We start from the raw sequence: 22,500 nt of genomic DNA, 5'->3' as shown, positions 1-22,500 counted from the left end.
TAGCCAGTCATGTCAATAATAAATTATTGTTAGAAAAACTGATTAACACAGAAATTAAAGTTCGGTACAGACTTAAACACTAGGAAAATTTGTGGTCGTAAGTAAGGTCCTTTACATTTTAGATCAGGACAGCAATCAAGCAATTCGTTACTACATCTTCTAAACTCGAGGGTATAATAACAATGAACGAGGTCTGGCATTCAAATGCGTGTTTGTGTTCGTTTGTAAGCGTGATAGCATTCGTTACAAATTCAGTGCCCTGTATTTTCTAATTCGTGGAACCCTGAAACAACTTACGAGGAATTGGCATCGTATGCGTGTTCTGAAACATACGTATTTATGCTAATGATATAAGGATATTTGATTGTATTTGCATGTCTTGCTTCACTCAAAGAAAAGAAAAAAAGAAGAAGAAAAAAAAGACCAGACCAACCCCGCAAACACTTTTCGTTCAATTTCGAGCGTCACACCATGCCACGAGTGATGCCTTTATGTCTCTGAGAAGAAAGTTATGCTTTGGGTCGTTATGTGTCTATTTTTTTCTGTTAATAGGATTACGCAGAAGGTGTAGATTGGCAAGAACTACTAATTAATTTTTGGGGAGAGTGGTCGAATAGGGTCCGTTAATGGTACCGATGTGAGATCAAGGTCAAGGTCAATGTGACAGTTCTAAAAGACTGGCGTCACTTTCGCTCCTCTGGGTGACAGTCACCTGATGGATCATTATATTCTTTCAAGCGGAAATTCTTTGAATCAGAAGGGATTAAATTGACTGTATTTCATTTCCTTTTGCATATTTAGGTGCATTCATAAAGGAATGAACTTTTCGAATTAATTATTTTTTCGTTTCGGAGATCTGCAAGTACAGAAAGAAAATTATTTTCCAACTCGGAAAAAATATTCTGTTTTTGTTGCTGGCGGACAATTGAAAATAAATTTGAAGTTAAACCATATTCAACTTTGTATAACCGTGTAGTGCATGTTTTCATTTATGTTATATATCATTTCTCTTTTTATTTCAAACGTTTTCATTTAATATTTTACCCAGATTTCATTATATTCATTTTTGTAGTGTTTATCCTTAAAAAACCTCGTATCGAGTTCATTATTAACGATAGTCAGTGCCGTTGTTAGACATGGAAATGTATGTCACTTTGATAGCAGTGATTGTCATTTAATTTAAGCACATGGTTTTGTAGCCATGAGCTACAAAATAAGCTGCAAGACAGTTTCAGACAAACATACAGACTGTAAGTAAGATAGAAAAGTACGAAAAGGTCCACAGTCTTAATTAAATTCCGCTTCTTGGATGAAGAGCTGTTATACAATTTTAACAATTCATTCCTAATATCACAGCAGCCTTTTCATTCTTAGCAGAGAGCAGAAAGCAAAATGAATATCGCTGAAAAAAAAAAGGAATTTCTCATCCCTTTTAGAAAATTCTTATTGAGAGGAGTTGTATATGAGAATCAGTGTCGCCTTTATTACGGACTCACTTATTTATATGATGCTTATCACTACTCGGTGGCATATTGCATAGATACAAATCAGATCATGTACGCAAGTGCGTATATATATATATATATATATATATATATATATATATATATATATATATATATATATATATATATATATATATAAACACAGAAAGTGTTTGAAAGGAAGAGTACATTTTTTTAAGGTAATCCGTCGTATAAATACCAGTGTCGTAATCAAATCATATACATATATATATATATATATATATATATATATATATATATATATATATATATATATATATATATATATATATGCAGAGAGAGAGATAGAGAGAGAGAGAGAGAGAGTGATGATATCCACTTCACGACAGCTGAAATGTAGGCCATCATGATCGTTGTTAAGCAACATGCTATATATATATATTTTATATATATATAAATATATATATATATATATATATATATATATATATATAGATATATATCTTTTTTTCTGCAGAAGTTTCGAGAAAAGAGAATATTGGGATGAGACCCTTATCTACTTCCCTGGTCTAATCTGTCCTATCTCTTAGTAGGCCCTTTTTAATTAAAAAACTACAACACGGCTGCGTGATCTGGCATGAAAGAGGTGGTATATAATATGTGTGCCTTTAATGGAAAATCGCAGAGCCTGATAAAGAAAATTTTATTGAACGATGTGCGGGAAAAATCTGGGCGTTGTCGTTACAAATACCACCAATGCATCAGGACTTTTCATTATTCGCAAGCAGCGAGGCTAAAGGTCGGACATGGTCATACTCAAAACATGCGGTGCGCAAGGAAAGAATTTCTGAGCGTAATTATCAGGGAAATATGCAGTGTTTTTTTTATTAGTGTGTCCGAAGGCAGGAATTGGTTACCTCATAGCAGACGCGTTTCAGTTTGTAAGTGAATACTTTTACCATTTTGGCTTGATGTATGTAAATAAAAGGCGCATGTTTATTTTTGACTGAAATCTGCGCGTTTGCAACTGGTAGTTAGTTACGACGGAGTTGCGATATTAGTCAATAATAATATTACTACGTATATTTCCTTCTTCCGAGCAAAAAAACATCTGCGATTCGAGTTGATGCTTGTAGTTACTAGAACTATCATTCTGCACTTTATCGTGGTCATGAACTACTCGTAATACACAATAATAAACTAGGTATAGACAGATATAACGTTGAGGTAAGATTATAGAATAGAATAAGTATATGGAATTTTGCCAGAGGTCAAGCTCTGGGACCTATGAGGTCATTCAGCTCTGAAACGGATTTGACATTAAGAAAGTTTGAAGGGTGTAACAGGAGGTAAACCTCAAAGCAGTTGCTTTATGAAAAAATTGTTCGAGAGGTTGAGGAAAGTCAGATGGGAGAAAGAAAATACGCTTTAGATTATTTGTTACTGTTTGTTCGTTTTTCCGCGATTTTAAGCTTATTTGCCGTATAAGATTCTTACTATAAATTCAAATACTTTTGCTTCATGTGCAGCCACGCTGTCTGCACAAACGTATGAGTTTTATGAATGAAATATTCCGAAGACAGAGATGGAAACATAAAGTAGCACAATTGTGTTTTTGTACTTTATTAGTTCTGCAAAAGAAAACTATTTTGCCGTCTTTATCTGTCCGTCCTCAGATCTTAAAAATTACTGAGGCTAAGGGGCTGCAAATTGTATGTTGATCATCCATCCTCCAATATCAGACATACCGGATTGCAGCCAGGTCGTTGCTGAGAGTTTTATCCAGTTTTTTTAAATTGTTTATAGTTGTATCCCCCTGTTATGGGAATCGCCCGCCCCCCTCTTTTTTTTTTTTTTTAGTCTATCGTCGTGAGCAAGCATTGATGTCAATGCCTGACGCTGAACTGTCCGGAAAACGACTCATCCATTCACATAGGTGAGACACCAGTAATTGCATGCTCCAATCCCATTAGCAGAGCTTTTAGATCAGTATGGCCGTGTGATACATCCCTTTCACTATTTTTCCCTAAAAGAATTTAATTAAAAACCCTCTTTACGTCAATCCAAATTTTACGTCGATAATGCAGACGCATTTCATTAAAGCTGTAGGTCTGGTATGCATTTTTTTTAAAGACCTCTTTATTGTCATTGGCTTTCTGCTGAACAGGCTTCTACCGTTTAGGTTTAGGTTTCTCCCTGATAGATGACGCTCCTCGGGAAAATGAACCTACAGAATTAAATATTATATACCCTGCTGTTACGAAAAAATGCAAAATTGAAATAGGAAAACCAAAGGAATTTGGTTGCCCATCTTTCTACCTCCACTAACATCATAAATAGAGTTTATATTTCTTTGCAAAAGAGGAATTAAAAAAACCGAAGCTTGATTACCATCAAACAGAATATTATAGCGTAAATATCTCAGCGGTTGCAAAATCTATCCCACACTGTAAACAGCGTTTTCTCAGGCTACGATAAACCACTTTGAGAAGGGTTCATGTTGATTATTCATTGCGGCTTGTTTGGAGAATCTACAAAGGAGAGCCGAGGTTAGGCTTCTTAAACTTTGCCCCCAAGTTGGAGTCTGATCATCCATCGTTGGAATTGACATTTCATTTGGTGGTTCTCCTTCGTTCTTCTTCCCTATATTCTGTTGATTCAGCATCAACCAAGATTACCGCTGACACAGAAACAAAAACTTTTAGTGTTCTTGGCGTGCTTTTATTTGATGGGGGATTTGAATGGACGGGGGTATATTGCTCAGCAAACCAAATATCAAGGTTATGGAAGCTGTAATCGGATCACAAGCAAAACGTAGTTGTTTTTGGATAGAAATGTAATTTTTAGTCAAAATAGCTTTAATACCTACTTTTCTTCTTCTTCTTCTTCTTCTTCTTCTTCTTCTTCTTCTTCTTATTATTATTATTATTATTATTAGTAGTAGTAGTAGTAGTAGTAGTAGTAGTATTTTTTTTTTTTTTTTTTTTTTTTGTCTATCACAGTCTTCCAGTTTGACTGGGTGGTATTTATAGTGTGGGGTTCCGGGTTGCATCCTGCCTCCTTAGGAGTCCATCATTTTTCTTACTACGTGCAATGTTTCTAGGATCATACTCTTCTGTGTGAGTCCTGGAGCTACTTCAGCCTCTAGTTTTTCCAGATTCCTTTTCAAGGATCTTGGGATCGTGCCTATTATTATTATTGTTATTATTATTATTATATACATATATATATATATCACAGTCCTTCAATTCGACTGGGTGGTATTTTTAGTGTGAGATTCCGGGTTCCATCCTGCCTCTTTATTATCATTATTATTTTTTTTTACTCTATCACAGTCCTCCAATTCGACTGGGTGGTATTTATAGTGTGGGGTTCCGGGTTGCATCCTGCCTCTTAGGAGTCCATCACTTTTCTTACTATGTGCGCCGTTTCTAGGATCACACTCTTCTGCATGAGTCCTGGAGCTACTTCAGCCTCTAGTTTTTCTAGATTCCTTTTCAGGGATCTTGGGATCGTGCCTAGTGATCCTATGATTATGGGTACAATTTCCACTGGCATATCCCATATCCTTCTTATTTCTATTATCATGTCTTGATACTTATCCATTTTTTCCCTTTCTTTCTCTTGAACTCTGGTGTTCCATGGTATTGCGACATCAATGAGTGATACTTTCTTCTTGATTTTGTCAATCAACGTCACGTCTGGTCTATTTGCACGTATCACCCGATCTGTTCTAATACCATATCCCAGAGGATCTTTGCCTGATCGTTTTCTATCACTCCTTCAGGTTGGGTGCTCGTACCACTTATTACTGCAAGGTAGCTGATGTTTCTTACACAGGCACCAGTGGAGGGCTTTTGCCACTGAATCATGCCCCTTTTTGTATTGGTTCCTGTGCAAGTACCGGACATTCGCTTGCTATGTGGTTTATGGTTTCATTTTTCGTATTGCACTTCCTACATATGGGAGAGATGTTATTTCCATCTATCGTTCTTTGAACATATCTGGTTCTTATGGCCTGATCTTGTGCCGCTGTTATCATTCCTTCAGTTTCCTTCTTGAGCTCTCCCCTCTGTAGCCATTGCCATGTGTCATCGCTGGCTAATTCTTTATTCTGTCTCATGTATTGTCCGTGCATTGGTTTGTTGTGCCAGTCCTCTGTTCTGTTTGTCATTCTCCTATCTCTGTATATTTCTGGGTCTTCGTCTACTTTTATCAGTCCTTCTTCCCATGCACTCTTGAGCCACTCATCTTCACTGGTTTTCAGATATTTGCCCCAGTGCTCTGTCCTCGATGTTGACGCAGTCCTCTATACTTAGTAGTCCTCTCCCTCCTTCCTTTCGTGTTATGTATAGTCTGTCCGTATTTGCTCTTAAATGTAGTGCTTTGTGTATTGTCATATGTTTCCTAGTTTTCTGGTCTATGCTGCGGAGTTCTGCCTTCGTCCATTCCACTATTCCTGCGCTGTATCTGATTACCGGCACTGCCCATGTGTTTATGGCTTTTATCATGTTTCCGGCGTTGATTTTTGACTTGTGTATTGCCTCGAGTCTCTGCATATATTCTTTCCTGATCATGTACTTCATCTCTTGGTGTTTTATATCCCCTCCTTCCATTATTCCCAGGTATTTGTATCCTGTCTCATCTATGTGTTTGAAGTTGCTCCCATCTGGCAGTTTTATCCCTTCAGTCCTTGTTATTTTGCCCTTTTGTATGTTGACTAAGGCACATTTTTCTATTCCAAACTCCATCCTGATGTCCCTAGATACAATCCTTACAGTCTGGATTAGGGTATCTATTTCCTTGATGCTCTTACCATACAGCTTGATGACGTCATTGAACATCAGATGGTTAATTCTGTTACCTCTTTTCTTGAGTTGGTACCCAGCATCCATCTTCTGCAGTACTTTTGTCATGGGAATCATGGCTACTACGAAGAGTAGTGGGGACAGTGAGTCGCCCTGGAAGATCCCTCTCCTGATATTAACCTCTGCTAGTCTTATTCCAGAGCTTGTAAGTATTGTATTCCAGTTGCACATTGTATTTTTGAGGAAGCTGATGGTGTTTTCCTCTGTCCCATATATTTTCAGGCATTCTATTAGCCATGTGTGTGGTATCATGTCAAAGACTTTCTTATAGTCAATCCATGCCATGCTTAGGTTGGTTTTCCTTCTCCTACTGTTTTTCATTACCATTTTGTCTATCAGGAGCTGGTCTTTTGTGCCCCTACACTTCCTTCTGCAGCTTTTCTGTTGGTGGGAGATGTTGTTTGTCTCCTCTAGGTAGTTGTACAGCGTTTCACTGATGATACCTGTTAGTAACTTCCACATTATTGGTAGGCAGGTGATAGGCCTGTAGTTACTGGCTATATTTCCCTTACTCTTATCTTTTTGCACTAAGGATGTTCTTCCTGTGGTCATCCATTTGGGCACATGGTGATTTGAGATACAATGCTGGAGTTGTTCTGCTATTCGTGGGTGTAGGGCTTGAAGCTTTTGAGCCAGTATCCATGGACTTCATCGGGACCTGGGGCTTTCCAGTTGGGCATTTTCTTTAGTTGGTGTCTGACTGTGTCTGTCGTGATGTCAGTGAATCTTTGTTTTATTTTCCCTGTTTCTTCTTCCTTGACTTCCTGGAGCCATATTGCATGTTTGTTGTGTGATACCGGATTGTTCCATATGTTTTCCCAGAGTTTCTTACTTGGTTCGGCTTCAGGAATTTCTTGGAGGTTGTCTTCCCCTTTTAGTTGGCTGTATAGTCTTTTTTGGTTGGTTCCGAATAGTTTGTTCTGTTGGTATCCCTTATTCCTGTTCATGTACCGTTGGATCTTATATGATTTGGCCTTAAGCCTCTGTTTTACATCTTCTATTGTGTTGCTTAATCCCCTCTCCTGTACTTTGTATTTCTCGTTGAGTTCCTCCCTTGTTTTCTTGCTTCTTAGTCTTTTTTTGCCATATCTTTCAGTTTACTCAAGTCAGATCACATCACCATGATTTGCTTTTCCAGGCGCCTTTTCCAAGGAAGTTGCTGTTTTGGTTTCTGTTGGATTGGTTGTGTTCGCATCCCCATCAGTTCTACTACTAATCTTGCTCCTGCATATGTCAAGTTATTTGTTTCTGTGATACTGGTGGTGTGTATTATTTCCATTATTTCATTGACCTCAGTTGTTTTGTCCCTTAATTTCTTGATGTTGCAGGCTTTCATGGAGGGGATCTTTGTTCTCTCTGTATCTGGCTTTATCGATTGTCTGATCTTTTCTACCCATTCCGTTCTGTCTGTTACTTCATCGGTGTTTCTTCGTGTGTCGTTGTTTGATAACTGAAATGACAGAAAAATATAAGGAAAACAAAGAACAAGATAAAAGTATGGATGCAGAGATACTCATTGATACTACATATGAGGCAATAAAGCAGCATACTTACGAAGAAATAAATTACGATATGACAACACAAAATAAAATCCCGAAGAGGCTCTACCCAGATCTACACAATGACGGGAAAGAGGAAAAAATAGACAAAAAAGACAAAGTCTGCAACCTTTTGAAAAGAGGGAATTGCAGACTTGGAGAAAGATGTTACTATAAACATCCTAAGGTATGTCACAACTATGAAATATATGGTAAATGTGCATACCTAGACGGCTGTGAGGATGATTGCAGAGATCTATATCCAAAAATATGCAAAAACCTAAAAGAAGGAAAAGGATGTAAGTTCGACAAAAAATGTAAATATTTGCACCCTGTAGCCATGAATCATAATCAATCAATTAATAAAATCCAAAATAAGAACGAAACAAATAAAGAGAGGAATAAAGAATATAAGGTAAAAGAAAAAAGCAAGCCATCAACGTGATATGCAGTGATGTCAGCAAAAAATTTCCAAGCCTCAGCTCCAAGATACAACTGTATTTATGATGCAAGAGGATATTGTAGATATGGAGAAAATTGCAGATTTAGACACAAAATGAATAATTATGATGAAGGAAGATAAAATATTATGGAAAAGTTGGATTTTTTAATGTCAGAATTTCTGGAAATGAAAAAAAGAACAACATACCAGAACAGGAAAGAGACATGGGAAAATCCTTATTATTACCCATATTAAATGAAGGAGAAAACACGCAAACCATCATAGTGATGAATGCACAGGGTTTAGTTACGAGTAACTCAAAAAGAAAAATAGAGTACTTAGAAGAACTAACCCAAATTGAAAAGAAAATAGATATAATGAACATAAGTGAAACCTGGTATTCCCAAGAGACTGGGAATGATGATCAAATAAAAGGGTTCCAAACTTATAGATCAGATAGAAAAAATAGGAATCAAGGGGGAACCGCAATATATGGGAAAGACAAAAAACAAGGAAAAATATATGAGAAATATAGTTAACTCAGAATGTGAACTAATAGCGGTAGAATTTGAATCTGAAAAATTAATGAACATAGTAATATATAGACCCCCTAATACTAAAGAGTTTGACTTAATAATAGAAAAATTGGATGATATATGTAGAAATCACAAGGACTGGACTATTCTCCTATCTGGAGACTTCAACTTTCCTTTCGTAGACTGGAAAGAACGAATAGGAGATTGTGGTTGTATTTATACATATAAAAAAGAGAGTAATAGTAGTGCAGAAGATAAGAGGCAATTCGAAAAGCTATTAGATATGCTACTAGAATACAACATTCAACAAATAAATCACCTGCCAACAAGAAAGGAAATACTTTAGACCTAGTAATTTGTGAACGAGATGAATTATGTTAAAGAAATAATAGTTTATAATGCGAGTATTTCAGACCATAATGTCATAGAATTAACAGTCCATTCCAAAGCAAGTGAAAACAGAGATAAGCAAGAAATGAAAAAGTGGGAAGGATATGGAAAATACAACTTCTACAGTAAAAATATAAAATGGTCAGAAATAAATGAAGAATTAAACATAGATTGGGATAACATTTTCGTAAGTGATGACTTAAGGGTAAATATGGAGATATTATATAAAATATTAGAGAAAATAGTGGATAAATATATACCGAAGAAGAGAAGTAAACATCGGTCATGCATACCAAGAGACAGAAGGATCTTGTTCCACAAAATCAGAAAGTGGAAAAAAGGTCTTGCAAAAGAGAAAAATGCATGGAAAGTTATAGAACTAAAAAGTAAGATAGAAAATGCAGAACAAAAGATTATACAATCAAAAGAAAATGAAAAATGGGACTTGGAAGAAAAAACCCTAGTAAATATCAAGCAAAACCCCAAAATATTATACTCATACGCGAAAAAGATGAATAAAAGAAGAATAGAAACAGGCCCTCTAAGAATTGAAGGGAGACTAATGAATGAAAAAAAGGAAATTTGCAACATATTGGCAGAACGATATAAGAGAGAATTCACCCCTAGAATAGATAATGAAGATAACGATATAGGAGTAAGGGACGAAAATAGTGAATATTTAGCTGACATAGATATTAATGAAGCTGATATTGTAGCTAAAAATAGAGCTGCAGCAGGGCCTGATGGTGTTCCTGCTATTTTGTTAAAGAAAGTAGTTCATTCTATCGCAAAGCCACTTGCAATATTATTAAGAGAAAGTGTAGATACAGGCATGATTTATGATGAGCACAAATTAGCATATATTACACCTACATTCAAAAGTGGATCAAGACTAGAGGCAAGTAATTATAGGCCTGTGAGTCTAACATCACATATTATGAAAGTGTATGAAAGGGTAATGAAGAAAAATATTATGAAACATTTAATAAAAAATATCTGTTTAATATAGGACAAACATGGTTTCGTACTCGGAAAAGTACACAAACCCAACTGTTAGTCCACCGTGAGAACATATACAAAAATATGAAAAGTGGAAATGAAACAGATGTGGTTTATTTAGACTTTGCAAAAGCTTTTGACACGGTAGACCATAATATATTAGCGAAGAAAATTAGAAAACATAATATAGTGGATAAAGTAGGAAGATGGTTAAAAAAAATTTTACACAACAGAAAACAGATAGTTATTGCAAATGATGAGAAATCGGATGAAGCTAAGGTAATTTCCGGTGTGCCACAAGGTAACGGTGTTAGCTGCATTACTGTTTGTTATTATGCTTGCACAGCATAGACAGTAATGTTCAGACTTTTGTTGGTAGTGAGTAGTTTTTGTGCTGGCCGATGACCAAGGATAATAGTAGAAATTACTTGTGATGAAGACAGGAACGTGCAACAAAGAGACCTTATTACTGTACTTAGGAAGCAAACCCTCTCTCAAGCATACGTTATTAAAAGCAATGGCTACTTCAGCAGCGTTACAGTTGTAGAGATTCTTCTCTATTTTGCGAATAGCAGCTTTTTCTTTACTACTTAAACAGGTTAGTAGAGTGCCTATAGAGGTCATGGTCAAATACAGGGTCAAAATAGGTGTATATATTTGAATTTTACAGATAAACTATGATTCCATAGTCATCAAAGTCATTAACGATTTTCTCTCTCACTCTCTCTCTCTCTTTCTTAAAGCAAGCTTTCGTCTGGAGCTGCCAGACATCTTCGGGCTGGGAAGCTGAGGGTGGACTGATCTTGGTGTGGTGTCCGTCCTCCTTATATCTGTGGTTGACAGCAGGGGGGTCTGCCCCATGCTTGTCTCCCATTGGCTGGTGGCGGTGAGTCTTCGTTTTCATTGGTTGCCTGAGCCAAGTCTCAAGCCACTTTCTTCGAGCCGATGGTTGCGATGCTGCAGATCCTGCAGCCGTCTGGACCTCCTGAGCAGCACTGTAACGTTGATGGGCGTTGTGCTACGCTTTGGGACGTCACGGCTAATTTGATTTCTATCGGCTGCAGGAGTACCTCGTTCGGGCTTCCTTGGAGTTGTCGTGATCAGTGGTGTCTTTGTTGGTGGCAGGTCTTCTCATACTCACAGGGAGGAGAAATTCTTCCTGCGTCGTATTCAGTGTACGAGTATGAGAAGACCTGCCACCAACAATGACACCACCGATCACGACAACTCCACGGAAGACAACGCCCCCGAAGAGGTACTCCTGCAGCCGATGGAAATCAAATTAGGCATGACGTCCCACAGAATAGCGCAACGCCCATCAACGTTACAGCGCCGCTCAGAAGGTCCAGACGGCTGCAGGATCTGCAGCATCGCAACCATTGGCTCGCAGAAAGTGGCTTGAGACCTGGCTCAGGCAACCAATGAAAACAAAGACTCACCGCCACCAGCCAATAGGAGACAAGCATGGGGCAGAGACCCCCTGCTGTCAACCACAGATATAAGGAGGACGGACACCACACCAAGAGTTATACGGGCTGCTCTACGAGCAAGAGCTCGTGCTGGCACAAGGCCAGCTTAATCTTAAACAACAACAACAACACACCAAGATCAGTCCACCCTCAGCTTCCCAGCCCGAGGATGTCTGCCAGCTCCAGACGAAAGCTTGCTTTAAGAAAGGGAGAGAGAGAGAGAAAATCGTTAATGACTTTGATGACTATGGTATCATAGTTTATCTGTAAAATTCAAATATATACACCTATTTTGACCCTGTATTTGACCATAACCTCTATCGGCGCTCTACTAGCCTGTTTAAGTAGCAAAGAAAAAGCCACTATTTGCAAATTAGAGAATAATCTCTACAAGCGTAACGCTGCTGAAGTAGCCATTACTTTTAATAAAGTATTATTATTATTATTATTATTATTATTATTATTATTATTATTATTATTATTATTATTATTATTATTATTAATTATATTGTCAGTAGATAACACCTATTCACATGGACCAAGCACACCAAAGGGGCTATTGACTCGAAATTCAAGCTTCTAAAGAATGATGGTTTCAACCTCCCACCACAGACCCCATTGCTGCAGCACGATACAGAACCAGTGATTTTTCGCCTTGGAGACGCGGGGTGGGAGAGGGGAGGGGGCAACCACCTTAATATCCAATTGGTATTAGACATTAGTTAACACTCGAAAATTTAGGCATGAATTTCGCTCTGTTCTCAGGTGATTAATCCTTTTTAATTAAGCCAATGCAGGGATGCAGAAAAGCGATATCTCTTCTTTAATGTGCAAGGCTCCTCATATCAAACATTACTTAAAGCAAAATATATCTTCAGTCAGTATAAACAAACACGGAAAGAGAATTTTTCCATTAGTGAAAGAATTGTACAAAACCATTCATTGGCATGCTGTTTATCATACTAAATTTAAAGGTATTTTTCACGAAAGTATTCACACATTGCATATTTCATTCAAATGTTCAGAGATATGGCAGCAGTAAGTCAGCCATTTGCTGTTTTAATTTTCCACTCAGTTTTATTTTTAAGTCATTAGTATTTGCAAAATATTGCTTTTTGTTTCTGCAGTGCAACACGGCTTGCTTAATGTAATCACCTCTATATTACATGAAGAGGTAAACGTCTGTAGTGAACTGTACTAGATATGTAGACTGAAAGGTTCAGATGACTCCAATATCGTCAACACCCCAGGAAAATAACATGTCATTTTGTTTAGACGAAAAGTGTTGGGTTTGCAATGACCACAAGTCCCTGGAGACTGGACTTTATTACAGGATACTCGGGAGCCAACTGACTCGCCAACAGCGTATACAGAATTGCCAATAACGTATGCATGCTCGGCAGCGCATGGCCGAAGAACATATCGTACATCCCCCCCTCAAGAATATACTTATACATGGCAAAAAATAAAAGGGGAAAAATACAAAACATATCGTACATCCCCCCCCAAGAACATTCTTATACATGACAAAAAAAAATAAAAGGGAAAAATGCCCTTAGATCAATGAGACAAGAGAAGAAACAAAAACTAAAGCTAACTTCTCGATACATACACAAAAACGAAATAAAATACATAAATTCTCTGAAAAGAAATATCAATTCCTGATGCAATTGCATACAAAAGGTGTAACATCACTCCACAAAGTCCTTTGAGCCACTTGGGTTTACCAGCGGCTCTTCTGGCCTATCAAACGACGTTAGGCTCCTGTGTGGTGCGTGTCCCCTGTTCTGTCGGGGTATGGTTTGCGGAGGACTCGTGCTGGGACATGGGCGTGCCAGAGGGCGGAGCGATGACTCTCAGGTGTCGTCTGTTCTTTTTGACAGCCTGCCGCTCCCGTTAAGCTTGACGGTGTACTGACGATGGGGCTTTGTTTCTGTTACTATGCCCGTTCGATCCCATTGCTTGGTAGCTTGGTTTTGTATGCATAGCATGGGTACCTAGTTGCGATGGGCGGCAGTCTTCTGGTAGTGCCAGGGATGCGCATCGCCTCCTGTGACCTTGCCACTTGTAACTCCCTTCGACGTATCGTCTGCCTCCAATATCTGTCTACTAACAGGTGTCTCCTGGCCGTCGGTACACCATCGCGCAGCTGGCGACCCGTTGCAAGCTGAGACGGCGACTTGTTAATTTCCCTGAGAGGAGTGTTGAGATACTGAAGTATCGCCAGGCCGTTTTGTCCGACTCAAGGGCTCCACCCTTTAATGTATTTTCCCGGAGTAGCCTCTTCGCCGATTTGACAGCTGCTTCTGCCCTGCCGTTAGACTGGGGATACTGGGCCGACGACAGCCGGACCTTGACCCCCCATCTCTTGAAGAAGGCCTCCTCTCCTCGCTGGCCAGTTCGTGCCTCCGTCAGTTGATATTTGTTCTGGGGCTCCCCAACGCGAGAAATATGATCGAAGGTGATTACTGATTTTGTTAGACGTGGCACCATTGGGGAAATGAGCCACTTCTAACCAACCTGTTAGTCTATCGGCATACACCAGGTATACACTGCCTTCTATCTGGAACATATCTGCTACGACTTGCTGGAAGGGATATTCCGCAGGCGGCGTGTGTATCATTTCTTCAGGAGGCAGTGAGGGGGCATGTTCATCGCATGAAGTACATCGGGCGCGGCAATGCTGAAGGTCCCCTTCTATTCCCGGCCAATAGACCGACTGCCTGGCCCTTCTAAGCATCGAGTCGAGGCCTTGGTGTCCTGCGTGTAGTTAGCGGCTACCTGGCGGCGTAAATCCTCGGGTATAACCAAGCGAACACATCCTTGGTCCACTGAGTATGTCACCAGATCCTGGTTGATGGCTAGCCGGTCCCGGAAACGCTGAAGAAGGGGCGAAGGCAGGCGAGTTCTTGCGACTTCTGTTGGGGCCAGTCCGACCCGCTGCAACCCTTGCAAGCAAGAGCTGATATACAGGGTCGTTTAGATGCGGCGCTCCTTACGCAGTCTTCATCCAACACGATGATATCCGGTTCCAAGGCGGCCACGGTTGCACATGCCACTGCCACTTGAATGTCGTCCTCCAAATCCACGTCGGAAGCTTCGCGGGTGCTCGCATGGTCGGGTACCTTGAAAGAAAATCCGCGGCAGTGTTCCTTTTTCCGGGCAGGTATTTCATGTGGAACTTGAACTGGAGTGTCTTCTCTTTCAGGTTGAATATCTCGGGTTGATGACGTCCTTAAGGGCTCTGTCACCCAGCAGCTTGACGAGAGGACGGTGGTCCGTGATGATGGTGAGATTAGGACACCCAAGTAGGAACAGCCTGGCCTTCCGCAAGCACCAGGTAACTGCCAGGGCTTCTCCTTCTACGGGTGCATACCCAGCTTCAGAGGAGGTGAGGTGTCGACTACCACACAGGTGCAAGGCGCCCAGCCGCCCTTGCAACAAAAGGGGCTGTTTCAGCTGACTGACAAATACAATACTGCTGAAGGACTACGAACCCCGATACCTTCTTTACTCCAATCCGTCATTATCGTCGTAGGGCGTGTTTTGTCGTAATATGCCAAGCCGTCCTTGGCTAATTGACAGATGACCTCCTGTGCCTGCCGGAGTTTTTTGTCACGTAGCTGACTATCCCAGTAACGTTTTTTCCAGTGGGCTTTCTGAGGAGGTCCCTAAAGGGCTCCATGATGGGCGCCGTTGCAAGGAAGGGCGCTAACTGATTCACGAACCCGAACCACGACCTAATATCCGTGATGGAAGGCTTCTCTGGCATATGGAAGTTACGAATGGCGTCTAGTCGTTCGTCTGCGGGTTTGTATGACTCCCATCCCAGGTAATAACCGACGAAAGTGACCTCTCTCTTGCAGAATTTAAACTTCTCGGGCTTGAGTGTGATACCTGCAGAGGCACACGTTTGACAGGAATTCATATACATTGCCAGAACGCCTCTTCAATGCTGTGATCGTATAGCAAAGTGTCGTCAACGCATTTATGCTTTCTGGTGATGTCTTGCAGGGCATCATCAAACCTTTTTGTGTAGGCGTCCGACGCCGAACAGTGGCCATGGGTGTTCTACGATAACGGTATCGTCCCCATGGAGTGATAAAGGTCGTAAGCGGGCGGCTTGTCTTCGTCCAATTCCACTTGATGGAAAACCCAGTGGGCGTCCGCCGTAGTCTTGTACGTATGAATGGGGATGCTTGAAATCATGTCGAAGGGTGCCGGTGTATGATGAGTTTCCCGAAGACAGTGGGCGTTGAGGCGCTGGAAGTCTACTGTGCGGCGAGTTGACCCGTCTTCTTGGCGACAACGACCATCCTTGCACACCATTCCGTTGCATCCCCCACTGGACTGGTTCTATCACGCCCTTTCCGAACGTCCTCGTCAAGTTGAGCCTTGACCTCCTCTTCCCAATGCTTAGGGATTGTCGCGGGCGTGTGACAGGCATAAGGCACGGCAATCAGGCAACAAATGGATGTGGTGCTGCTTGCCCGTCATGACAGGTACGGTTTCCCTGGTTGTATTAAAGGTTGTTGAAGAGAAATGCCGTAATAACCACTCCTCAAGTCTCGGTATATTCTCCTCCACAGGCGGGATGGGTAAGGTGGCTGGCTTCATTGTCTTAGGGGAGTTAGGCCGTGCGACGTCTTCATTAAGCACATCAGCTGATGCAACGAGATGGTAGTGTGAGGGAAGTCAGGGGGTACTATTCCCAGCTCCTTACAAGCATTCAGCGATATATAGAAGTTCTTGGCCGTCGGCACAAAGTAAACTCCTGCTTCGTGCGTCCGCCCACCTATATCAATGAAGCATGTCGTTGATCCAAGACATCTCACTCGGAGATTAGCTACGTCCCTCAGACCTGCTCGCGGCTGCAACTCCAGTGAATTTATTTGCAGTCTTGAGAGAATCGTGGGTCCGGCAACGCAGATCTGTGCTCCTGTGTCTGCTACGACGAGTGGTGGGTACTGAATTCCCGTTTCTATGGAAACACAAGCCTTGATCGTGGGGTGGGGGAGAGGTGCGTGTCTGCAACAATCGCTAAACTCGAGGCAAGCGGCGCTTTCTTCTTCTTGTATTCCTGCAGCAATTTCTGAAAGTGCCCTACCTTTTGGCACCCGTGGCACGTTATACCTCTTGCTGGGCAACGACGACTCGAGCCAAAGGGATGCGCCCCCCACAATTTCCGCAACGCTTCACATTGGAATTGCCGCGCAACACCGCGACGTCTGGCTCTACGTCATCAATGCCTGTGACGTCATCACTCGTGGCGCCAGCAGACCCCCTCTCACTGATAGCGACGCGTGGGATACTTTCTACATCTTGGCGTGGCAGCTTCGAAAGTGCAGCACAGTGCCTGAAGGGCATCTACACTCTTAAATGTCTCACATGTCTGAAAAACATGCCTCTTTAATACAGGGTCACTGAGGGCCTACCATTATTTTCCGCAACAGCATGTACTCTATTAAACACTCCCCACATCCCCGCATGGGACACTCAAAATCACAGTCGGTGGCCTTCTGAGCACACCTCGAAAATAGTCGCTCACTAATTCCTCGCGGCCTTGTGCGAGGGCAAAGAATTAGACCACTGAACTGCCTGATTCGAGGCGACCGCAACAACAATATTCCCGATGGCGTCCAGAGCCGCGTCTGGGGCGAGGGCATTCCATTTGGCATCTGAATACCGAGCGTCCAGTGCACGTTGCACGCCGGTACACAGTTGAGCCTAATGTGCAGGACAACATCCTGCGGCGGGAACTTGTTAAGGTGAATCCAATACGTCATCGAACGTCTCCAGGATCTGAACGCTGCCGAAGACATTACCGCCTCACACTTCTCAGGGGCAGCAGAGACAGGAACTTTAAAACCCCACCGGCACGTGCTCCTGAACCGGGAAGGCATCCTGAAGGAACGGATGGCACGCTGCTGGTCTGCAAATAACGTCTGTGCTTGCATGACGGCCTGTGACAAGGCCCTTGGCATTGCAGGTGAGGCACGCCTCGGCGTGGCCTGGGGTGGTCGACGTATCTGGGGCATGGTTGGTCCTTATCCTACTCACTGCGCCATGTTGGGTTTGCAATGACACAACGTCCTGGAGACTGGACTTTATTACAGGATACTCGGGAGCCAACTGACTCGCAACAGCGTATACAGAATTGCCAATAACGGATGCATGCTCGGCAGCGCATGGCCGAAGAACATATCGTACAAAAAGCCTGACAACTTTTACCAAATTTACAGTTAACTCTTGATGCAATATGATTTTGCGTCTTTCTCGTCTCGCTTTATACTTCGTTTTTTAACAGTCAGCACGGTTATGGCTTTCGTTGGTATATATTTTAATATATTTCGCCTCCGTTTTCTTTTCTGTCTTCTTTTTCTCGTAATATCATAGACCTGTTAACAATCCTGGTCAATCTACATGGGCAATATTTTCCGTCTCTCATTTAAAAAATTCCCCTTTCTTGCATCAACTCTAAACTGTATCCGAATTTTTAGTCTCCCCTACATTTTATCATAGAAAATGAAATTGTGCTCTATCTCGGCTTGATTTAAGGGGAACCTTACAAAAAGAACGTAGCGAAATAATCTCGAAACATAATTCTTATAGCAAGTCATATTGCTTCTGTTTAATAAAAGCATTCCAGTACTTCATCCTGCCGAATATTTATATTATACATTTTTTTCTTCTATCTACCAGTCCTTTTCATAATGTCTAAATATATAATAAATTATAACTAGTCAAGACAATAAGCACTTTTTACACACAAATTTATATATATATATATATATATATATATATATATATATATATATATATATATATATATATATATATATATATGTGTGTGTGTGTGTGTGTGTGTGTGTGTGTGTGTGTGTATAATATATATAGTATATATATATATATATATATATATATATATATAGTATATATATATATATATATATATATATATAATAAAAGGAGCCCATAAAAACGCCAAAATATAGAAAGTAAGTACTATATTTCAGAGATTGAGAGAGAGGTGCTCCATCTGTCGATAGCTCGCCCAAAAGTGGTAATCCGAACGCTAACACACATCCAGGGTCATTGTGGCGATAGTTGGTTCTGTCGCAGAGGATTTGAATAATAATGAACTAATACCATCTCTGGTTCTTCGGAGCCAGAGATCGACCAATTCCCCGCATAGAACGCAACCTTTATGTTATGGTTTTGTTTTGCTAAACTCGATTAATTGTCTGTCATGATGAATGCGTAAGAAACTTGCGTAGCATATTTTGACCCAGATTTTAGTTTTGAAGTGAATTATATCAATAAATGTACGTCACGTTGCTGGGGAACATCTTGCGTTATCATACAGGAGTTGCTGAATAACCACTGGTTCCATGCCACGTAAAAACACATAGCTACATACAAACAAACAAACTAGATAAACGCTGGACATCAGTCTGAAAGGTAAGATGCGGTGTGGAAAAATTGATAAATACCTTTGACGACTAGCTATGTTGCGTATTTTGCATTTAATTTGCATAATTTTGAAATCATAGGTATTTTCACGTTTTTGCGGGATTTAATTACGGTTTGCTCTTTTATAAATAAAGCTAAAATACAGGTTTAATATGTTTTGGCCAACGTGAATATATGTTGAAATAAAATTCAGTCGAAATTGCCAGCCTAGCCAAGCGGAACAAGACGATCTATATGGTGAAATGTGTTGACTTGGTGTTTTCGTGGTAACAGTACAGGCTAGTGCGTGTGATATAGGCTATTTTGCACGATACCTTTGGTGTATAAACCGAAATAAATTATAGCATGAATATTTGCATCTTGGTTAATATGTTAAGTAGATCTCTTCGGAGTAGCCTGAATTTCAGTCGTAAGTTTAAGTTGATGACCGAAAAGATAAAACATTCCAGAGGCATGTGAAATGAGAGTTTGCCATCATGTATGGGTATTATTTTACTTTGTTGTTAGTTAATATCTGAGGTTTTAATGCTGTGAACTTAAATCCCCTAGCCTAACATCATTAGTACGAAACTCTTGCTTAATTTTTTCGAAAAAAAATTTGACACCCATATATTTACCATCCTGTGTTGATGTTTACCATTCATTCCAGTGGTGCTGGTAAAGACTTAGGTGTTCGTGAGAGTTGTGCTAGTGGTAAACTGTTGTCTGTTATATTTCGAGCTATAAGAAATTATGGCTCTTAATTTTGCACATTTTTCTCTGTGGAATTCTACTGGCAATGTACTTATTATTAGGCCATAATACAATATATTCATACAGGCCTTTAAAATATAATTTTCAGTAAAAGGTACCAAAGAACTGCATTTACGTGGGATATTTCCTCTAGTCACGGACTCTTTAAAAACAGATGAAGGACATACTACTTCGGTAGGGATGCACCCCTTAAGCAGTCTTCCTGTAGCCTAACCTACCCTAGGGCTCACTGAGATCGTCTGCTGGGTAAAAGTCTGTATGCGTTCCAAGTTATTAGAAAACCTTTTAACTGGAGTCTGTCGACTACTACTCTTAGGTTCTGTAAGCATCTTCCCTGGTGGGCCACCAGATTAGACAATCGTCTAGGTGGGTTACCCGTTGAGTTCCTACTTTCTGATGTATCATTCCAGGATTCACAGCAGCTACCAAAAATAGTTTTTTCCGACGCCAAAACCTGTTATATGTATATTATATATATATATATATATATATATATATATATATATATATATATAATATTGTGTGTTTATCTCTTCTGCTCTCATCTGATATATCATGACATCTGAAGACTAAAGAGCTGTAAAATCGACTTGATCCTAATAGCTTTAATGAGGGATACTTCTTCCAAAGTAGAACCACGACTTCTAGGAAAGGCTGCTGTTGGACCTGTATAGGGGATAAAGCAGAGTTATTCACATACGTACACATATTCACACCCTATAAAAACGAGAATGGATAAAAAAAAAAAAGATTAAGAGTTGTACCCACAAGTTGGAAAGCAAATAACAAAGATTCTCTCTCTCTCTCTCTCTCGAGCTTTGTAGAGAAATGGGACATGAAGCTTGCCTCTCTCTCTCTCTCTCTCTCTCTCTCTCTCTCTCTCTCTCTCTCTCTCTCTCTCTCTCTCTCTCTCTCACTTCTGTATTCGCAAATGAGTGGGTTGATAGGGTTTTTACTGATGGGTGGATGTGTGGGCAAGTGGATGGCTGGCTTAAGGTGGTCCGAGTGGGGCCGCTTCTAACACACTGCAGATGAAATTTCGGTCAACAATTTCATTGATGAGAAGGGTGTGGTGTAGCGTTGGATTTGATGAGAGAAAGAGAGAGGGAGAGGATTGGCCCTCTCAGCAAGGAAAGAGAAAAGGAGAGGAAAGTCTGCTAAAAACGAAAAAATCGTCGATAAGGTAAATCCGTCATTGCCTGCGAACCAAATTCGAATCGCTAATTGTTTTCTCTGAATTCCCTCTTCACAAGCTTATCCTTTGTGGCTCTGCTGATGATTCGAGGAAGAGTCGTCTCTGTCGATAAGCCATTTTGCTCTGACGCTCCCTTTGGTCATACTTCTCCAGTTAATTTGATCGTTCGTCGTGATACCACCACACCCTTCCTCCTCCCTCTTGGTACGCTCATTGATTTCACCTTTATCTCTGCTCGGAGGAAATATCATTGGGAAGATTGATTGCCTTCTTGTTATCAGTTTCATTACAAGATCGTAAGAGAAAAAGAGAGAGAGAGAGAAAGAAAAAAAAAGGATTTTCAGCAACAAGTTAATGTAAATGTTCATATTTTACAATCGCCACCAAAGGCATCAGAGGAGTAGTGATTTCTGGTTTTCAGCAAACTCTTAGTGGTGATGTTGCCAGCCCCATACATCGTCATTTGACCTCTGCAACACTTACAGTTTCTTGAATTGCCGTTTGTTTTGAGTGTGTATGTGTGTGTGTGTGTGTGTTTTGTGCCGATAACGGAAAACCAGATGGCGTAACGTTTTTAAGTTGTGTTGCATAACCAACGCACCCTCTCCCCAAGGGAAATGGTAGCATCGGTGTACCCCATGTGGTGCACCGTAGGCCTTACATAGCTTTTATTTTTATTTTATTTTATTTTTTTACTTGCATTCCCGATTCCTCATCCATCATACTGCCCAACTTCCCTGACTATTAGTTCTTGATGATGCAGTTATTGGGGTCCCTCCTAATTTAACCTTTGCTTCCTCTCATTATCTCATTTATTATATTTTATGGATCTCTTTTTGTATTATGGTGTGCAGCCAGTCAGACTGGACCTGTTCATCGCATAAAGCGTTGAATGGTTGGAAGTGAAACAGCACTTGGCTTATGCAGTAAAAATTTTCAGTGGGTCTATGCGTCTCTTTGTAAATTTTGTAACATATGACAGTTTCGTCGTGTCAGAAGTGTCATATTCCTCTATTTACGCTTTCAAAACGAGAGTGAGAGTCTTGTATTTAAGGCCATTCAGTGACTTATCTTCCATTTCAAGTTACTGACGTGAAATTGTAACATATTCTCATTTTCAAGGCGGGAACGAAGAAATAAATGCTGAATTCTTCCGGACTGTTAGTATGCTTCATTGCCAGAAAAGTAAAAGTTTTAATTATGATGCCGAGTAAAAATAACAGCGTTTTCTCTTCTCCGTCGGGGAATGTAGAGAGCCAGGGCTCTGTCACAATGGACTTCGTTTTATGTCAACATAAAAACGAAAGAGGGAAATCCATTGTGATCTTCTCCTTATATTTTTCCCCCTCTCGCCACACCGCAAAAAAAAAA

At 40.4% G+C, this 22,500-nt stretch overlaps 1 protein-coding gene across 2 annotated transcripts in view; it reads left to right on the top strand.

Moving 5' to 3' along the window:
* LOC135208527 (inactive dipeptidyl peptidase 10-like) overlaps positions 1-22,500 on the top strand; it is a 710,904-nt gene that overhangs the window by 199,146 nt on the left and 489,258 nt on the right. The window lies entirely within an intron of this gene.

Source organism: Macrobrachium nipponense, chromosome 35 (assembly GCF_015104395.2).
Source record: "Macrobrachium nipponense isolate FS-2020 chromosome 35, ASM1510439v2, whole genome shotgun sequence".
NCBI lineage: Eukaryota > Metazoa > Arthropoda > Malacostraca > Decapoda > Palaemonidae > Macrobrachium > Macrobrachium nipponense.
Note: the sequence above shows the minus strand (reverse complement) of the source record. Positions and strands in the feature narration are given on the sequence as shown.